Below are 20,415 nucleotides of genomic sequence, written 5' to 3'. Positions count from 1 at the left end.
GGGCTATAGCCCTGCTCGCCCGCACTTCCAGCATAACATTGGTCCCCTACGCTAAGCGCATAATCATGGTGGTCCCACCAGTGATCCAGGACGTACGGCAACGATCATTGTTATGTGACCATATGAACAAATAAAACATATTTACATATGTCACTCATGAGTCTGAATTACTCTGCAATCTTAATACTTTATAATGACACTAAATGTCATAAAGGTAGAGGCTAAACATCATAAATTACAATAGTAAATGACTAGTATATATGTTCTTTGGTATTCTATCCCATTTCAGGAAAAATTCCCATGAGGAGGTTGTTGAATCTCAAGGATATATTTTGAATCACATAGACCCCGCTGTCGGGAGAAAAAAAAAACAAAACAAAACAAAAAAAAAACCATAATAATATAATTAAAGGGTTTTCTCTTGTTCTTGCTTCTAAGATTTTCGTCATAGCTGGCTAGGTCTCCAGGATCTTACATATTTCATCCAGACTTTTTGTAGTAGATTGCTACTGGAGAAAACCTAGAAAGAGGGAGGGAAAAAGAAAGAGATAGGGGGGAACAAAAACATAAAAAATATATAAAATTATAAATGAATGGAAACAAAGTTTTTTTTTGGGGATCTCAGAAACTGTGTACATGGGCATGGAAAACACAGGGAAGGAGAGCTTGCTACCCATGGTCAAACAAAGAGGAGCCGTTCAGATCATTTCTTTTTATAAAAACCAGAGTATAACAACTCCTCGTTGAGACCATTTGGTGCCAAACTATCCAGATCATATATCCATCTGGCTTCCCGACGCAAAAGCTCTTCTGTTGCATTGCCTCCCCTTATGTTGATGTTTACCCCTTCTAAACCCATGACCTTGAGGGAATCCCCCGAGCCCGCGTGGGCTTCTAAGAAGTGTGCTGCCACTGATGTTATTGCTTTGCCTTTTATTTTATCTGTCTGGCGGTCGCTATATTAGACAGATGTTGTTGTGTTCTGCGTCTTATCTCTTGTGTCGTTTGGCCGACATAGATTTTGTCGCAACCACAGAACAATGCATAGACCACATTTCGTGAGCGGCAATTGAAGTAGGCTTTAGATTGTATCTGTGTGGGCAGATGTTTAACTGTAATCCCCCTGCTGACAATCATTTTAGGGCAAATTGTGCAGTTCCCACAAGGGAAGGAACCCTTATTGGAGTGGCTGGTTCTTAATCTTGTAGTTGGGTGTCTATAATGACTATTAGACAAATAGTCTTTCAGATTCTTCGCCCTCCTTGCTATTATTTTGTGCCGGTCTCCAATGTATGGTCTTAGTTTCGGTTCACTTTTTAAAATACCCCAATTGGCATTTAGAATGCGATATATATCGCTCCATTGGTTGTTGTACTTAGTAATCAGATGGACTGTACTTGAGGTTGGTCTTACCTTTGGTTTTAAGGCCTCCTCTCTTGTTCTCCCTCTTGATGCCTCAAAAGCTCTTGAGATAGTTCTGCGGGGGTATCCTCGTTCACGAAATCTGTTGGTCAGATGGCGAGACTCATTGATGAAATCATCTGTGCAGCTGCAGTTCCTTTCAGTCTAAGGAATTGTCCTTTTGTGATACCTTTTTTTAGGTGCATCGGGTGGAAGCTTTCGAAGTGGAGAAGATTGTTTGTTTTTGTTCGTTTTCGGAATAATGTGGTACTGATCCGGTTTTGGTTGATCATTAGTTTCAAATCTAGGAACTCAACAGAAATGGTAGAAAAACAAGACGTTAATTTGATGTTCCAATCATTATTGTTGAGTCTTCCTATGAAACTATGTAGTTCTTCAGTTGTCCCTGACCAAATTATGACAATGTCATCTATATACCGTAGCCATTTTACCACATGTATAGAAAACTCATCCAACTTCCGTGCATACATCTCCTCCCACCATCCCATGAAAAGGTTAGCATATGAGGGCGCGCATTTTGCCCCCATAGCTGTACCCGAGGTTTGTTTATAAAAGTCCCTGTCAAATACGAAATAGTTCTTTTCCAGGACAAATTTAAGCAATTTCAAAATGAAAAGATCATGGGCTCTATCACCTGTAGACTGTTTATTTAGAAAATAAGATGTAGTTGTCATACCCAAGTCGTGTCCAATGTTCGTATACAGTGCCTCCACGTCTAAGGTCACTAAGATTGCATTCTCAGGAACTTCTAGGCCTTCACAGATTTCTATCAGATGGGAGGAGTCTCGCACATAGGAATCCAAGGACTTCACCAACGGCTGAAAAAAGAAATCCAAATAGGAGCATGGTTTCTCATATAGTCCCCCTATCCCCGAAATGATCGGTCTACCTGGTGGCCTGTCGATGGATTTATGGACTTTAGGCACCAAGTAGAACGTTGGGATGACCGGGTGGGTTGTAATTAGATAATCTCGCTCTCTTTTTTTTATTTATCGTACCCATGGAGAAAGCTCCTGTAATCAAATTGTCCAATTGATTTTTAAATATTGCTGTTGGATCAGATGGTAATTTTTGATAATATTGGACACTATTCAATTGACATTTTGCTTCCTGGAGATACATGTCCTTAGGCCAAAGTACGATGTTTCCACCCTTATCAGATTCCTTGATTTCAATTAAATCATTGTTCTTTAAATTATATAGTGCTACTTTTTCCTCCTTTGTGAGATTATTTTGACCATGTAAGTCCAAACGGAGTCTTTTAATCTCTCTGCACATCGACTCAAAAAAGATCTGTATAGTTCGAAACATTGAAAATTTGGGGGTTGCCTGAGATGGCACTCTGCCATTGAAGCGTCTCCTTCCCTGATCTCTGTCATTCTCAGTCAAAAGATCTAATAGGTCTCTGTTATGATAAGGTAATTCAGTACCACAATGGACATAGAGGTCAGAGCACATACAGTGACCTGACAATAATCCAAAAACATAGAACGAGCTCTGAGACGTGGGAACTCTGCTGACCGCAATCCCTAATCCTCTCCAACCACACTAGAGGCAGCCGTGGATTGCGCCTAACGCTCCCTATGCAACTCGGCACAGCCTGAGAAACTAGCTAGCCTGAAGAAAGAAAATAAGGCTACCTTGCCTCAGAGAAATACCCCAAAGGAAAAGGCAGCCCCCACATATAATGACTGTGAGTTAAGATGAAAAGACAAACGTAGAGATGAAATAGATTTAGCAAAGTGAGGCCCGACTTTCTGAACAGAGCGAGGATAGGAAAGGTAACTTTGCGGTCAACACAAAACCCTACAAAAACCACGCAAAGGGGGCAAAAAGACCCTCCGTACCGAACTAACGGCACGGAGGTACACCCTCTGCGTCCCACAGCTTCCAGCAAGCAGGAAAAAACAAATAGACAAGCTGGACAGAAAAAAACAGTAAACAAAATAGCAAAGCAGAACTTAGCTATGCAGAGCAGCAGGCCACAGGAACGATCCAGGAGGAAACAGGTCCAATACTAGAACATTGACTGGAGGCCAGGATCAAAGCACTAGGTGGAGTTAAATAGAGCAGCACCTAACGACTTCACCACATCACCTGAGGAAGGAAACTCAGAAGCCGCAGTACCACTTTCCTCCACCAACGGAAGCTCACAGAGCGAATCAGCCGAAGTACCACTTGTGACCACAGGAGGGAGCTCTGCCACAGAATTCACAACAGTACCCCCCCTTGAGGAGGGGTCACCGAACCCTCACCAGAGCCCCCAAGATGACCAGGATGAGCCATATGAAAGGCACGAACAAGATCAGGAGCATGGACATCAGAGGCAAAGACCCAGGAATTATCTTCCTGAGCATAACCCTTCCACTTAACCAGATACTGGAGTTTCCGTCTTGAAACACGAGAATCCAAAATCTTCTCCACAATATACTCCAACTCCCACCAAAACCGGGGCAGGAGGATCAACAGATGGAACCATAGGTGCCACGTATCTCCGCAACAATGACCTATGGAATACGTTATGTATGGAAAAAGAATCTGGAAGGATCAGACGAAAAGACACAGGATTAAGAACCTCAGAAATCCTACACGGACCAATGAAACGAGGTTTAAACTTAGGAGAGGAAACCTTCATAGGAATATGACGAGAAGATAACCAAACCAAATACCCAACACGAAGTCGGGGACCCACACAGCGTCTGCGATTAGCGAAACGTTGAGCCTTCTCCTGGGACAAGGTCAAATTGTCCACTACATGAGTCCAAATCTGCTGCAACCTGTCCACTACAGTATCCACACCAGGACAGTCCGAAGACTCAACCTGCCCTGAAGAGAAACGAGGATGGAACCCAGAGTTGCAGAAAAACGGCGAAACCAAGGTAGCCGAGCTGGCCCGATTATTAAGGGCGAACTCAGCCAAAGGCAAAAAGGACACCCAGTCATCCTGATCAGCAGAAACAAAGCATCTCAGATATGTTTCCAAGGTCTGATTGGTTCGTTCGGTCTGGCCATTAGTCTGAGGATGGAAAGCCGAGGAAAAAGACAAGTCAATGCCCATCCTACCACAAAAGGCTCGCCAAAACCTCGAAACAAACTGGGAACCTCTGTCAGAAACGATATTCTCTGGAATGCCATGTAAACGAACCACATGCTGGAAGAACAATGGCACCAAATCAGAGGAGGAAGGCAATTTAGACAAGGGTACCAAATGGACCATTTTAGAGAAGCGATCACAGACCACCCAAATGACTGACATCTTTTGAGAGACGGGAAGATCTGAAATAAAATCCATAGAGATATGTGTCCAAGGCCTCTTCGGGACCGGCAAGGGCAAAAGCAACCCACTGGCACGAGAACAGCAGGGCTTAGCCCGAGCACAAATCCCACAGGACTGCACAAAAGTACGCACATCCCGCGACAGAGATGGCCACCAAAAGGATCTAGCCACTAACTCTCTGGTACCAAAGATTCCAGGATGACCAGCCAACACCGAACAATGAACCTCAGAGATAACTTTATTCGTCCACCTATCAGGGACAAACAGTTTCTCCGCTGGGCAACGATCAGGTTTATTAGCCTGAAATTTAATTTTTGCAGCACCCGCCGCAAATCAGGGGAGATGGCAGACACAATTACTCCCTCTTTGAGGATACCCGCCAGCTCAGACAAACCCGGTGAGTCGGGCACAAAACTCCTAGACAGAGCATCCGCCTTCACATTTTTAGAGCCCGGAAGGTACGAAATCACAAAGTCAAAACGGGCAAAAAACAGCGAACAACGAGCCTGTCTAGGATTCAACCGCTTGGCAGACTCGAGATAAGTCAAGTTCTTATGATCAGTCAAGACCAATACGCGATGCTTAGCTCCTTCGAGCCAATGACGCCACTCCTCGAATGCCCACTTCATGGCCAGCAACTCTCGATTGCCCACACCATAATTTCGCTCAGTAGTCGAAAACTTCCTGGAAAAGAAGGCGCATGGTTTCATCACCGAGCAATCAGAACTTCTCTGCGACAAAACAGCCCCTGCTCCAATCTCAGAAGCATCAACCTCGACCTGGAACGGAAGCGAAACATCTGGTTGACACAACACAGGGGCAGAAGAAAAACGACGCTTCAACTCTTGAAAAGCTTCCACAGCAGCAGAAGACCAATTGACCACATCAGCACCCTTCTTGGTCAAATCGGTCAATGGTTTAGCAATACTAGAAAAATTGCAGATGAAGCGACGATAAAAATTAGCAAATCCCAGGAACTTTTGCAGACTTTTCAGAGATGTCGGCTGAGTCCAATCATGGATGGCTTGGACCTTAACAGGGTCCATCTCGATAGTAGAAGGGGAAAAGATGAACCCCAAAAATGAAACCTTCTGAACACCAAAGAGACACTTTGATCCCTTCACAAACAAAGAATTAGCACGCAGGATCTGAAACACCATTCTGACCTGCTTCACATGAGACTCCCAATCATCCGAGAAGATCAAAATGTCATCCAAGTACACAATCAGGAATTTATCCAGGTACTCTCGGAAGATGTCATGCATAAAGGACTGAAACACTGATGGAGCATTGGCAAGTCCGAATGGCATTACTAGATACTCAAAATGGCCCTCGGGCGTATTAAATGCAGTTTTCCATTCATCGCCTCGCTTAATACGCACAAGATTATACGCACCACGAAGATCTATCTTGGTGAACCAACTAGCCCCCTTAATCCGAGCAAACAAATCAGATAACAACGGCAAGGGGTACTGAAATTTAACCGTGATCTTATTTAGAAGGCGGTAATCTATACAAGGTCTCAGTGAACCATCCTTCTTGGCTACAAAAAAGAACCCTGCTCCTAATGGCGACGATGACGGGCGCATATGCCCCTTCTCCAAGGACTCCTTCACATAACTCCGCATAGCGGCGTGCTCAGGTACAGATAAATTAAACAGTCGACCTTTTGGGAATTTACTACCAGGAATCAAATCGATAGCACAATCACAATCCCTATGCGGAGGTAGGGTATCGGATTTGGGCTCATCAAATACATCCCGGTAGTCAGACAAGAACTCTGGAACCTCAGAAGGGGTGGATGACGAAATAGTCAGAAATGGGACATCACCATGTACCCCCTGACAACCCCAGCTGGACACAGACATGGATTTCCAATCTAATACTGGATTATGGACTTGTAGCCATGGCAACCCCAACACGACCACATCATGCAGATTATGCAACACCAGAAAGCGAATAACTTCCTGATGTGCAGGAGCCATGCACATGGTCAGCTGGGTCCAGTACTGAGGCTTATTCTTGGCCAAAGGCATAGCATCAATTCCTCTCAATGGAATAGGACACTGCAAGGGCTCCAAGAAAAACCCACAACGCCTAGCATACTCCAAGTCCATCAAATTCAGGGCAGCGCCTGAATCCACAAATGCCATGACAGAATACGACGACAAAGAGCAGATCAAGGTAACGGACAGAAGAAATTTTGACTGTACCGTGCCAATGGTGGCAGACCTAGCGAACCGCTTAGTGCGCTTAGGACAATCAGAGATAGCATGAGTGGAATCACCACAGTAGAAACACAGCCCATTCAGACTTCTGTGTTCTTGCCGTTCAACTCTGGTCAAAGTCCTATCGCACTGCATAGGCTCAGGTTTAAGCTCAGGTAATACCGCCAAATGGTGCACAGATTTACGCTCACGCAAGCGTCGACCAATCTGAATGGCCAAAGACATAGACTCATTCAGACCAGCAGGCATAGGAAATCCCACCATGACATCCTTAAGGGCTTCAGAGAGACCTTTTCTGAAAATAGCTGCGAGCGCACCTTCATTCCATTTAGTGAGTACGGACCACTTTATAAATTTCTGACAATATACCTCTATCTCATCCTGGCCCTGACACAGAGCCAGCAAATTTTTCTCTGCCTGATCCACTGAATTAGGTTCATCTTACAGCAATCCGAGCGCCAGCAAAAACGCATCGATATTACTTAATGCAGGATCTCCTGATGCAAGAGAAAATGCCCAGTCCTGAGGGTCGCCACGTAAAAAAGAAATAATGATCCTAACTTGTTGAACTGGGTCACCAGAGGAGCGAGGTTTCAAAGCCAGAAATAGTTTACAATTATTTTTAAAACTCAGAAATTTAGTTCTATCTCCAAAAAACAAATCAGGAATAGGAATTCTCGGTTCTAACATAGAATTCTGAACCACAAAGTCTTGAATATTTTGTACTCTTGCCGTGAGCTGATCCACACATGAAGACAGACCTTTAATGTCCATCGCTACACCTGTGTCCTGAACCACCCAAATGTCTAGGGGGAAAAAAAGGCAAAACACAGTGCAGAGAAAAAAAAATGGTCTCAGAACTTCTTTTTTCCCTCTATTGAGAATCATTAGTACTTTGGGCCTCCAGTACTGTTATGATAAGGTAATTCAGTACCACAATGGACATAGAGTTCAGAGCACATACAGTGACCTGACAATAATCCAAAAACATAGAACGAGCTCTGAGACGTGGGAACTCTGCTGACCGCAATCACTAATCCTCTCCAACCACACTAGAGGCAGCCGTGGATTGCGCCTAACGCTCCCTATGCAACTCGGCACAGCCTGAGAAACTAGCTAGCCTGAAGAAAGAAAATAAGCCTACCTTGCCTCAGAGAAATACCCCAAAGGAAAAGGCAGCCCCCACATATAATGACTGTGAGTTAAGATGAAAAGACAAACGTAGAGATGAAATAGATTTAGCAAAGTGAGGCCCGACTTTCTGAACAGAGCGAGGATAGGAAAGGTAACTTTGCGGTCAACACAAAACCCTACAAAAACCACGCAAAGGGGGCAAAAAGACCCTCCGTACCGAACTAACGACACGGAGGTACACCCTCTGCGTCCCAGAGCTTCCAGCAAGCAGGAAAAAACAAATAGACAAGCTGGACAGAAAAAAACAGTAAACAAAATAGCAAAGCAGAACTTAGCTATGCAGAGCAGCAGGCCGCAGGAACGATCCAGGAGGAAACAGGTCCAATACTAGAACATTGACTGGAGGCCAGGATCAAAGCACTAGGTGGAGTTAAATAGAGCAGCACCTAACGACTTCACCACATCACCTGAGGAAGGAAACTCAGAAGCCGCAGTACCACTTTCCTCCACCAACGGAAGCTCACAGAGCGAATTAGCCGAAGTACCACTTGTGACCACAGGAGGGAGCTCTGCCACATAATTCACAACAGGTCTCTAAAGGTCTGTCTATCTTGGTCTGGTAATTCGTCCACTAGTGATGGTTGGTGATATAACATTTTGAAAGTTAGTTGTCTACAAAAAAGATAGATGTCTTTAGTTAGTTCAAATTTGTCAAGGCCGGCCATAGGTGAAAAGGATAGACCTTTTGTAAGTAAATTGGTTTCTACTTGTGATAGTTGGTACGTTGAGAGATTGATAATGCGGAACTCATTTGTATCATTGCCTATATTTGCTGGGGGTGATTAATATTTAAAACCGTTTCCGGCTGTTGTATCGTGTAGTTCTCTTCGAGCTCGGGGACCAGTGTCTTAAATTGCCTTTTTTTCTGGCTCGGGTGTTTGGGTTTTCTTCGCCCCCTTCTATGCTGCTTTCCCTGTCGCTTGTATCTGTTGATAAAAAAATCGCTGCTACTAGAGTTGAGCGACCTTGACCTTTTTAGAGTCGAGCCGGGTTTCGCGAAACCCGACTATCTCAAAAGTCGGGTCGAGTGAAATCGGCCGATTATGACGTAAAGTCGGGATCGACCGAAACACGAAACCCAATGCAAGTCAATGGGGCAGCATAGTCGGCAGTGAGTGGGGGCCAGGAAAACACCTAGAGTGCCCATTTTAATGTCAAAACCATCCATTCTTCTTAATGAAGCTTGTCAAGCGTAATTTACCCTATAATAATTGGAAGGCATTTGAAATTGGGGGTCATTTGGCTAAAGTTGTGGTGGGTAGGGCTGGTTCAAGTAATTAGTGGGCCCAGGAAATCTGGACCACGTCATGGCAGTGGAGCAGGGAGAGGTAAGTATTTCAACTTTGCAAGTGCTGTGAACCTGAGCAAGCAGGGGGGGCCCACTCGTTGGCATTGGCACTGGCACAGGGCCCCTCAAAGTACAGCGGTGTGTTTGCACAGCGGGGGCGCCTCCCACCGGCAGCAACACTTTTGCGTACTATGAGAGGCCCTGTGCCAGTGACGTCGCCAACTAGTATTCCTCCCCCCACCTGATGAAGGAACCTGCACTTTCATCTGCACCTTCCTCTTTGTCCCCGTGTAAGGTGGTATGGTATGCGGGAAGAGCAACCTGACTTTCAGCAGGGTCACAATGTTGTTGTGTAGCGTGCACAGGGAATGTTGCGTTATGGGTCAATGTACCAGCAGACTCATCTATCACTGGCTGGGCAATGGGCAGGATGAGGAGGAAACACAGATATAGGCCCAAAGAATAAAGTTGGCTAAATGCAGTTCAAAATTGGTAACACAGGAATAACCAGGGGGCATTGCAGTGGAGGACAACTGGAATGAGAGGCAGACACCGATAGTAGGCCCCAACCCAACTAGTAGGCCAAATGCAGTCTAACATTAACAACTACTTAACGAGCGCCTGAAAACGGAATTTCAGGACAGGAAACCAGGAGAACAGCAAGGAGCGGCAGACACTGTCAGTAGTCCCCAAACCAACTAGTACGCCAAATGCAGTTGTTCCATTTAACCACAATTTAACGAGAGCCTGAAGATAGAAGCTCAGGAAAGGCAACCTGGAGAACACCTTGGAGTGTAACACACCATCTCTCTCCACCCGATACCCAATTTGTAGGCCTAATGCAGTGTAGTTTTCTACAACTACTAAACGAGAGTCGGAAGACCGAAGCAATGGCAAGGAAACCTGGGGAACACCTTGGAGTGTAACACACCATCTCTCTCCACCCGATACCCATTTTGTAGGCCTAATGCAGTGTAGTTTTCTACAACTACTAAACGAGAGTCGGAAGACCAAAGCAATGGCAAGGAAACCTGGGGAACACCTTGGAGTGTAACACACCATCTCTCTCCACCCGATACCCATTTTGTAGGCCTAATGCAGTGTAGTTTTCTACAACTACTAAACGAGAGTCGGAAGACCGAAGCAATGGCAAGGAAACCTGGGGAACACCTTGGAGTGTAACACACCATCTCTCTCCACCCCATACCCAATTTGTAGGCCTAATGCAGCCTACTTTCCGACAACTACTAAACGAGAGCATGAAGATCGAAGCTCAGGAAAGGCAACCTGGGGAACACCTTGGAGTGTAACACACCCTCTCTCTACACCACGGAAGGGCTGATTCTTAGGAAGGAAGGCTGTCGGAAAGAAGCAGGGCGCGTCCGAGGGTGATTATATTCTTATTAGGTATATACTCACCCTCGGACGCGCCCTGCTTCTTTATTTGTAATGAATGTTTATTTGCAATGTGGTTTTGACTTACTCTATTTTTTTGGTAAATAATGATTTTATTATTTTCATTGTTTTGCATCTTCTTGGCAATAATATAAAGAAGACGCGACAGGACAACACTCGGTGGATGCCATATCTGTGTTTTAAATTGAAAAAAACTTTCAGTTAACTACTTGCAGGAGAAAGTTATTGTAGCTGGTGGCCATTTTTAGTACTGTACCAGATTTTTGTTGTATGTGTTTGTTTTTAATGTTAAAATGTCTGCATTTGATATCTCTCCAGTATTTTCTTTTTTATAAGCAAAATACTTATTTTTATATTTTCTGATGTTGGTTCAAGGGGTACACGGGCAGCAGTAGACAGGTCAGTGGAGGCCTAGTGGAAGGAGGGACCGCAGACAGGCTTCGAAGCCCTAACATAATAAATTGGGCTGGCTGTAGGCAATTTAAAATTGGTTCCAGGGGAACCCGGGCAGCAGTAGACAGGTCAGTGGAGGCCTAGTGGAAGGAGGGACCGCAGACAGGCTTCGAAGCCCTAACATAATAAATTGGGCTGGCTGTAGGCAATTTAAAATTGGTTCCAGGGGAACACGGGCGGCAGTAGACAGGTCAGTGGAGGCCTAGTGGAAGGAGGGACCGCAGACAGGCTTCGAAGCCCTAACATAATAAATTGGGCTGGCTGTAGGCAATTTAAAATTGGTTCCAGGGGAACACGGGCGGCAGTAGACAGGTCAGTGGAGGCCTAGTGGAAGGAGGGACCGCAGACAGGCTTCGAAGCCCTAACATAATAAATTGAGCTGGCTGTAGGCAATTTAAAATTGGTTCCAGGGGAACACGGGCGGCAGTAGACAGGTCAGTGGAGGCCTAGTGGAAGGAGGGACCGCAGACAGGCTTCGAAGCCCTAACATAATAAATTGGGCTGGCTGCAGGCAATTTAAAATTGGTTCCAGGGGAACACGGACAGCAGTAGACAGGTCAGTGGAGGCCTAGTGGAAGGAGGGACCGCAGACAGGCTTCGAAGCCCTAACATAATAAATTGGGCTGGCTGTAGGCAATTTAAAATTGGTTCCAGGGGAACCCGGGCAGCAGTAGACAGGTCAGTGGAGGCCTAGTGGAAGGAGGGACCGCAGACAGGCTTCGAAGCCCTAACATAATAAATTGGGCTGGCTGTAGGCAATTTAAAATTGGTTCCAGGGGAACACGGGCGGCAGTAGCCAGGTCAGTGTAGTAGTAGTGGAAAGAACGGGCCGCAGACAGGCTTTGAAGCCCTAACATAATAAATTGGGCTGGCTGTAGGCAATTTAAAATTGGTTCCAGGGGAACACGGGCGGCAGTAGACAGGTCAGTGGAGGCCTAGTGGAAGGAGGGACCGCAGACAGGCTTCGAAGCCCTAACATAATAAATTGGGCTGGCTGTAGGCAATTTAAAATTGGTTCCAGGGGAACCCGGGCAGCAGTAGACAGGTCAGTGGAGGCCTAGTGGAAGGAGGGACCGCAGACAGGCTTCGAAGCCCTAACATAATAAATTGGGCTGGCTGTAGGCAATTTAAAATTGGTTCCAGGGGAACACGGGCGGCAGTAGCCAGGTCAGTGTAGTAGTAGTGGAAAGAACGGGCCGCAGACAGGCTTCGAAGGCCTAACATAACAAAAATTGGGCTGTAGGCAATTTAAAATTGGTTCCAGGGGAACACGGGCGGCAGTAGACAGGTCAGTGGAGGCCTAGTGGAAGGAGGGACCGCAGACAGGCTTCGAAGCCCTAACATAATAAATTGGGCTGGCTGTAGGCAATTTAAAATTGGTTCCAGGGGAACCCGGGCAGCAGTAGACAGGTCAGTGGAGGCCTAGTGGAAGGAGGGACCGCAGACAGGCTTCGAAGCCCTAACATAATAAATTGGGCTGGCTGTAAGCAATTTAAAATTGGTTCCAGGGGAACACGGGCGGCAGTAGCCAGGTCAGTGTAGTAGTAGTGGAAAGAACGGGCCGCAGACAGGCTTCGAAGGCCTAACATAACAAAAATTGGGCTGTAGGCAATTTAAAATTGGTTCCAGGGGAACACGGGCGGCAGTAGACAGGTCAGTGGAGGCCTAGTGGAAGGAGGGACCGCAGACAGGCTTCGAAGCCCTAACATAATAAATTGGGCTGGCTGTAGGCAATTTAAAATTGGTTCCAGGGGAACACGGGCAGCAGTAGACAGGTCAGTGGAGGCCTAGTGGAAGGAGTGACCGCAGACAGGCTTCGAAGGCCTAACATAAGAAAAATGTCAATACAATGGTATTGACAGTGCCAGGCATTGAAGGATGTCAGCGCATAGACTAAACATTGGTGGAGCTGTGAGAGAAAATTTTGCAAGTGGTAGAGCACTGTTTGACCTGGGGGGGGGGGGACTGTCTTGTGGCCGGCGGTACAGGCCCAGGGCCCCTCATATTACAACGGTGTGTCTGACGTTGGGTGCGCACCACCACCGCCAGACACTTTATTGTACTATGAGGGACCTAGTGGCAGTGCCGTCGACCAAAAGCGGGCACACCCACCTCTTCAGACAAACAGTACTCTCATGGGTGCTGGCGCCAAGTGGCGATACCACGGCCCCGTGTGGGGACTTTGGCCATTTAGGGAGGTGTTAACATGTCGGATGCTGGACAATCAGGTGCTGCAAATTACGAGATTGGAAAAGTCGTTCAGAATAGTCCACAGACAAGACCTTTACATAGGAAAGCTAGGTGTCAGCCGGGCAAGGTGGGGCAAAAGATTTCGAAATCCAGTTGTGGTTCATTTTAATGAAGGTTAGATCATCTACATTTTGGGTAGCCAGACGAGTCCTTTTTTCTGTTAGTATTGAACCTGCAGCACTGAATACTCTTTCTGATAGGACACTAGCTGCCGGGCAAGCAAGCTCCTGCAATGCATATTCTGCCAATTCTGGCCAGGTGTCTAATTTTGATGCCCAGTAATCAAATGGGAATGACGGTTGAGGGAGAACGTCGATAAGGGATGAAAAATAGTTAGTAACCATACTGGACAAATGTTGTCTCCTGTCACTTTGAATTGATGCTGCAGTACCTGTCCTGTCTGCGGTCATAGCAAAATCACTCCACAACCTGGTCAGAAAACCCCTCTGGCCAACGCCACTTCTGATTTCTGCCCCTCTAACACCTCTGGTCTGCTGGGCCCTGCAGCTCGTGTTAGAACGATCACGGGCGCTGTGTGCAGGGAATGCCAGAAGCAAACGGTCAATAAGAGTTGATTGTTTGGTTGCTAATATTAGTTCCAAGTTCTCATGTGGCATTATATTTTGCAATTTGCCTTTATAGCGAGGATCAAGGAGGCAGGCCAACCAGTAATCGTCATCGTTCATCATTTTTGTTATGCGTGTGTCCCTTTTGAGGATACGTAAGGCATAATCCGCCATGTGGCCCAAAGTTCCAGTTCTCAAATCTGTGGTTGTGCTTGGTTGAGGGGCAGTTTCAGGCAAATCCACGTCACTTGTGTCCCTCCAAAAACCAGAACCCGGCCTTGCCGCGCCAACAATTTCCACTGGCCCCGGAAAAGCTTCCTCATTAAAAATATAATCATCCCTATCATCTTCCTCGTCCTCCTCCTCCTGTTCGCCCGCTACCTCGTCCTGTACACTGCCCTGGCCAGACAATGGCTGACTGTCATCAAGGCTTTCCTCTTCCTCAGCTGCAGACGCCTGATCCTTTATGTGCGTCAAACTTTGCATCAGCAGACGCATTAGGGGGATGCTCATGCTTATTATGGCGTTGTCTGCACTAACCAGCCGTGTGCATTCCTCAAAACACTGAAGGACTTGACACATGTCTTGAATCTTCGACCACTGCACACCTGACAACTCCATGTCTGCCATCCTACTGCCTGCCCGTGCATGTGTATCCTCCCACAAAAACATAACAGCCCGCCTCTGTTCACACAGTCTCTGAAGCATGTGCAGTGTTGAGTTCCACCTTGTTGCAACGTCTATGATTAGGCGATGCTGGGGAAGGTTCAAAGAACGCTGATAGGTCTGCATACGGCTGGAGTGTACGGGCGAATGGCGGATATGTGAGCAAAGTCCACGCACTTTGAGGAGCAGGTCGGATAACCCCGGATAACTTTTCAGGAAGCACTGCACCACCAGGTTTAAGGTGTGAGCCAGGCAAGGAATGTGTTTCAGTTGGGAAAGGGAGATGGCAGCCATGAAATTCCTTCCGTTATCACTCACTACCTTGCCTGCCTCAAGATCTACAGTGCCCAGCCACGACTGCGTTTCTTTCTGCAAGAACTCGGACAGAACTTCAGCGGTGTGTCTGTTGTCGCCCAAACACTTCATAGCCAATACAGCCTGCTGACGTTTGCCAGTAGCTGCCCCATAATGGGAGACCTGGTGTGCAACAGTGGCAGCTGCGGATGGAGTGGTTGTGCGACTGCGGTCTGTGGACGAGGTCTCGCTTCTGCAGGAGGACGAGGAGGAGGAGGGGGTGCGAACGGCTACAGCCAACTGTTTCCTAGACCGTGGGCTAGGCAGAACTGTCCCAAACTTGCTGTCCCCTGTGGATCCTGCATCCACCACATTTACCCAGTGTGCCGTGATGGACACGTAACGTCCCTGGCCATGCCTACTGGTCCATGCATCTGTTGTCAGGTGCACCTTTGTGCTCACACATTGCCTGAGTGCATGGACGATGCGCTCTTTAACATGCTGGTGGAGGGCTGGGATGGTTTTTCTGGAAAAAAAGTGTCGACTGGGTAGCTCGTAGCGTGGTACAGCGTAGTCCATCAGGGCTTTGAAAGCTTCGCTTTCAACTAACCGGTAGGGCATCATCTCTAACGAGATTAGTCTAGCTATGTGGGCGTTCAAACCCTGTGTACGCGGATGCGAGGCTAAGTACTTCCTTTTTCTAACCATAGTCTCATGTAGGGTGAGCTGGACTGGAGAGCTGGAGATCGTGGAACTAGCGGGGGTGCCGGTGGACATGGCAGACTGAGAGACGGTGGGAGATGGTATTGTTGCCGCCGGTGCCCTAGATGCAGTGTTTCCTACTACAAAACTGGTGATTCCCTGACCCTGACTGCTTTGGCCTGGCAAAGAAACCTGCACAGATACTGCAGGTGGTGCAGAAAATGGTGGCCCTACACTGCCGGAAGGGATGTTGCGTTGATGACTAGCTTCATTGGCCGAGGGTGCTACAACCTTAAGGGACGTTTGGTAGTTAGTCCAAGCTTGCAAATGCATGGTGGTTAAATGTCTATGCATGCAACTTGTATTGAGACTTTTCAGATTCTGCCCTCTGCTTAAGGTAGTTGAACATTTTTGACAGATGACTTTGCGCTGATCAATTGGCTGTTGTTTAAAAAAAATGCCAGACTGCACTCTTTCTAGCATCGGATACCTTTTCAGGCATTGCAGACTGAGCTTTAACCGGATGGCCATGTTGTCCTCCAACAGGTTTTGACTTTGCCACGCGTTTTGGGCAAGATACGGGCCCGGCAGATGGAACCTGTTGCGATGTTGATGCCTGCTGCGGCCCCTCCTCCTCCGCTTCAGAACTGCTGCCGCCTGCACCCTGTTCCCCCAATGGCTGCCAATCGGGGTCAAGAACTGGGTCATCTATTACCTCTTCTTGTAGCTGGTGTGCAACTTCGTCTGTGTCACCGTGTCGGTCGGTGGTATAGCGTTCGTGATGGGGCAACATAGTCTCATCAGGGTCTGATTCTTGATCAGCACCCTGCGAGGGCAATGTTGTGGTCTGAGTCAAAGGACCAGCATAGTAGTCTGGCTGTGGCTGTGCATCAGTGCACTCCATGTCAGATTCAACTTGTAATGGGCATGGACTGTTAACTGCTTCACTTTCTAAGCCGGGGACGGTATGTGTAAAGAGCTCCATGGAGTAACCCGTTGTGTCGCCTGCTGCATTCTTCTCTGTTGTTGTTTTTGCTGAAGAGGACAAGGAAGCGACTTGTCCCTGACCGTGAACATCCACTAATGACGCGCTGCTTTTACTTTTACCAGTTTCACGAGAGGAGGCAAAAGAGCTAGAGGCTGAGTCAGCAAGATAAGCCAAAACTTGCTCTTGCTGCTCCGGCTTTAAAAGCGGTTTTCCTACTCCCAGAAAAGGGAGCGTTCGAGGCCTTGTGTAGCCAGACGACGAACCTGGCTCCACAGCTCCAGACTTAGGTGCAATATTTTTTTTCCCACGACCACCTGATGCTCTACCACTACCCTCATTACCAGCTGACAATGAACGCCCCCGGCCACGACCTCTTCCACCAGACTTCCTCATTTTTTTAAAAACGTTACCAAACTAACGGTATTTGTTGCTGTCACACAACTTACACGGTGAGCTATAACTTCAGTATGATTTAGCTACCCCTTTACAGGTGGGTGAGACCACAACGAAAATCAGGCACAATGTTACACACTCTGTTGTTGGTGGCAACAAATGAGAGAGATGCCACACACGCAGGACTGTCACTGAAGCGCAAATGTAAATATTAATCTCCCACTGATTTTTTTTTTTTTTTTTTAACAGGGAGACTTTAGAAAAAAAAAAAAATTAAAAAAAATGATTTTTTAAGGAAGAATTTATAAACCAAATAAAATGAAATGATTGTTTCAGGGAGAATTTAGAAAACAAATAAAAAAAATAGGCTTTCTATGGCCCACTGAGTGAGAGAGGACGCACACAGGAGTCAGGAGTGGCACACAAGCCCAGAGGCCAATATTTATCTCCCACTGATTGATTTAGTGATTTTTTCAGGTAGATTTTGGAACCCAAATCAAGCAAAAAAATAAATAGGCTTTATATGGCCCACAATTGGAGAGAGAGAGAGAGAGAGAGAGAGATGGCACACCCAGGAGTCAAGACTGGCACACAAGCAGAAAGGGCAATATTAATCTCCCACTGATTTGATTTTTTTTTTTTTTTCAGGGAGACTTTAGAAAAAAAAATACAAAAAAAAGAATTTTTCAGGAAGAATTTAGAAACAAAATAAAATAAAATGATTGTTTCAGGGAGAATTTAGAAAAAAAAAAAAAAAAATAGGCTTTGTAGGGCCCACTGAGTGAGAGAGGACGCACACAGGAGTCAGGAGTGGCACACAAGCCCAGAGGCCAATATTTATCTCCCACTGATTGATTTAGTGATTTTTTTCAGGTAGATTTTGGAACCCAAATCAAGCAAAAAAATTAATAGGCTTTCTATGGCCCACAATTGGAGAGAGAGAGATGGCACACCCAGGAGTCAAGACTGGCACACAAGCAGAAAGGGCAATATTAATCTCCCACTGATTTGATTTTTTTTTTTTTTGTTTCAGGGAGACTTTAGAAAAAAAAAATACAAAAAAAATGATTTTTTCAGGAATAATTTAGAAACCAAATAAAATAAAATGATTTTTTCAGGGAGAATTTAGAAAACAAATAAAACAAAAAATAGGCTTTCTAGGGCCCACTGAGTGAGAGATGACGCACACAGGAGTCAGGAGTGGCACACAAGCCCAGAGGCCAATATTTATCTCCCACTGATTGATTTAGTGATTTTTTCAGGTAGATTTTGGAACCCAAATCAAGCAAAAAAATAAATAGGCTTTCTATGGCCCACAATTGGAGAGAGAGAGAGAGAGATGGCACACCCAGGAGTCAAGACTGGCACACAAGCAGAAAGGGCAATATTAATCTCCCACTGATTTGACTTTTTTTTTTTTTTTTTCAGGGAGACTTTAGAAAAAAAAATACAAAAAAAATGATTTTTTCAGGAATAATTTAGAAACCAAATAAAATAAAATGATTTTTTCAGGAAGAATTTAGAAAACAAATAAAACAAAAAATAGGCTTTCTAGGGCCCACTGAGTGAGAGATGACGCACACAGGAGTCAGGAGTGGCACACAAGCCCAGAGGCCAATATTTATCTCCCACTGATTGATTTATTGATTTTTTCAGGTAGAATTTAGAACCCAAATCAACCCAAAAAATAAATAGGCTTTCTATGGCCCACTATTTGTGAGAGAGATGGCACGCTCAGGACTGGCACACAAGCCCAGAGGCCAATATTAATCTCCCACTTTTTTTTTTTTTTCCAGGGAAAATTTATAAACCCAATAAAAAAAATAATAAATAGGCTTTCTATGGCCCACTATCTGAGAGAGAGAGATGGCACGCTTAGGACTGGCACACAAGCCCAAAGGCCAATATTAATCTCCCACTGATTGATTTATTGATTTTTTCAGGTAGAATTTAGAACCCAAATCAAGCAAAAAAATTAATAGGCTTTCTATGGCCCACTGAGTGAGAGATGGCACACACAGGAGTCAGGAGTGGCACACAAGCCCTGAGGCCAATATTTTTCTCCCACTGATTGATGTTGTGATTTTTTCAGGTAGATTTTGGAACCCAAATCAAGCAAAAAAAATAAATAGGCTTTCTATGGCCCACTGAGTGAGAGATGGCACACACAGGAGTCAGGAGTGGCACACAAGCCCTGAGGCCAATATTTTTCTCCCACTGATTGATGTAGTGATTTTTTCAGGTAGATTTTAGAACCCAAATCAAGCAAAAAAATAAATAGGCTTTCTATGGCCCACTGAGTGAGAGATGACACAGACAGGGATGACACTCTAGCAGAAATGCCAATCTTAATCTCCCACAAAAAAAAAAAAAAAAAGGAACTGTCCTTCAATTACTATCTCCCTGCAGTAATCTCAGCCAGGTATGGCAGGCAGCAATAAGGAGTGGACTGATGCACAAATTAAATAAAAAGTGTGGACAAACAAACAAGATAGCTGTGCAGAAAGGAAGGAACAAGAGGATTTGTGCTTTGAAAAAAGCAGTTGGTTTGCACAGCGGCGTACACACAGCAATGCAGCTATCAGGGAGCCTTCTAGGGCAGCCCAATGAGCTACAGCGCTGAGGAAAAAAAAAAAAATGTAGCTTCCACTATCCCTGCACACCGAAGGTGGTGTTGGGCAGTGGAAATTGCTACAGCTGAAATGGTAGAAAAACAAGACGTTAATTTGATGTTCCAATCATTATTGTTGAGTCTTCCTATGAAACTATGTAGTTCTTCAGTTGTCCCTGACCAAATTATGACAATGTCATCTATATACCGTAGCCATTTTACCACATGCATAGAAAACTCATCCAACTTCCGTGCATACGTCTCCTCCCACCATCCCATGAAAAGGTTAGCATATGAGGGCGCGCATTTTGCCCCCATAGCTGTACCCGAGGTTTGTTTATAAAAGTCTCTGTCAAATACGAAATAGTTCTTTTCCAGGACAAATTTAAGCAATTTCAAAATGAAAAGATCATGGGCTCTATCACCTGTAGACTGTTTATTTAGAAAATAAGATGTAGTTGTCATACCCAAGTCGTGTCCAATGTTCGTATACAGTGCCTCCACGTCTAAGGTCACTAAGATTGCATTCTCAGGAACTTCTAGGCCTTCACAGATTTCTATCAGATGGGAGGAGTCTCGCACATAGGAATCCAAGGACTTCACCAACGGCTGAAAAAAGAAATCCAAATAGGAGCATGGTTTCTCATATAGTCCCCCTATCCCCGAA

At 45.6% G+C, this 20,415-nt stretch overlaps 1 long non-coding RNA gene across 1 annotated transcript; it reads right to left on the bottom strand.

Moving 5' to 3' along the window:
- Positions 1-226: 226 nt before the first annotated feature.
- LOC138674186 (uncharacterized) lies at positions 227-20,347 on the bottom strand. The gene is made up of 5 exons (XR_011320523.1): positions 20,216-20,347; positions 2,099-2,240; positions 1,592-1,712; positions 1,414-1,504; positions 227-520 (listed from the first exon to the last, which is right to left on the bottom strand). It is a non-coding gene; the product is annotated as an uncharacterized lncRNA (long non-coding RNA).
- Positions 20,348-20,415: the final 68 nt, after the last annotated feature.

This window comes from Ranitomeya imitator, chromosome 4 (assembly GCF_032444005.1).
Source record: "Ranitomeya imitator isolate aRanImi1 chromosome 4, aRanImi1.pri, whole genome shotgun sequence".
Lineage (NCBI taxonomy): Eukaryota > Metazoa > Chordata > Amphibia > Anura > Dendrobatidae > Ranitomeya > Ranitomeya imitator.
This window is presented reverse-complemented; position numbering and strand designations above follow the sequence as displayed.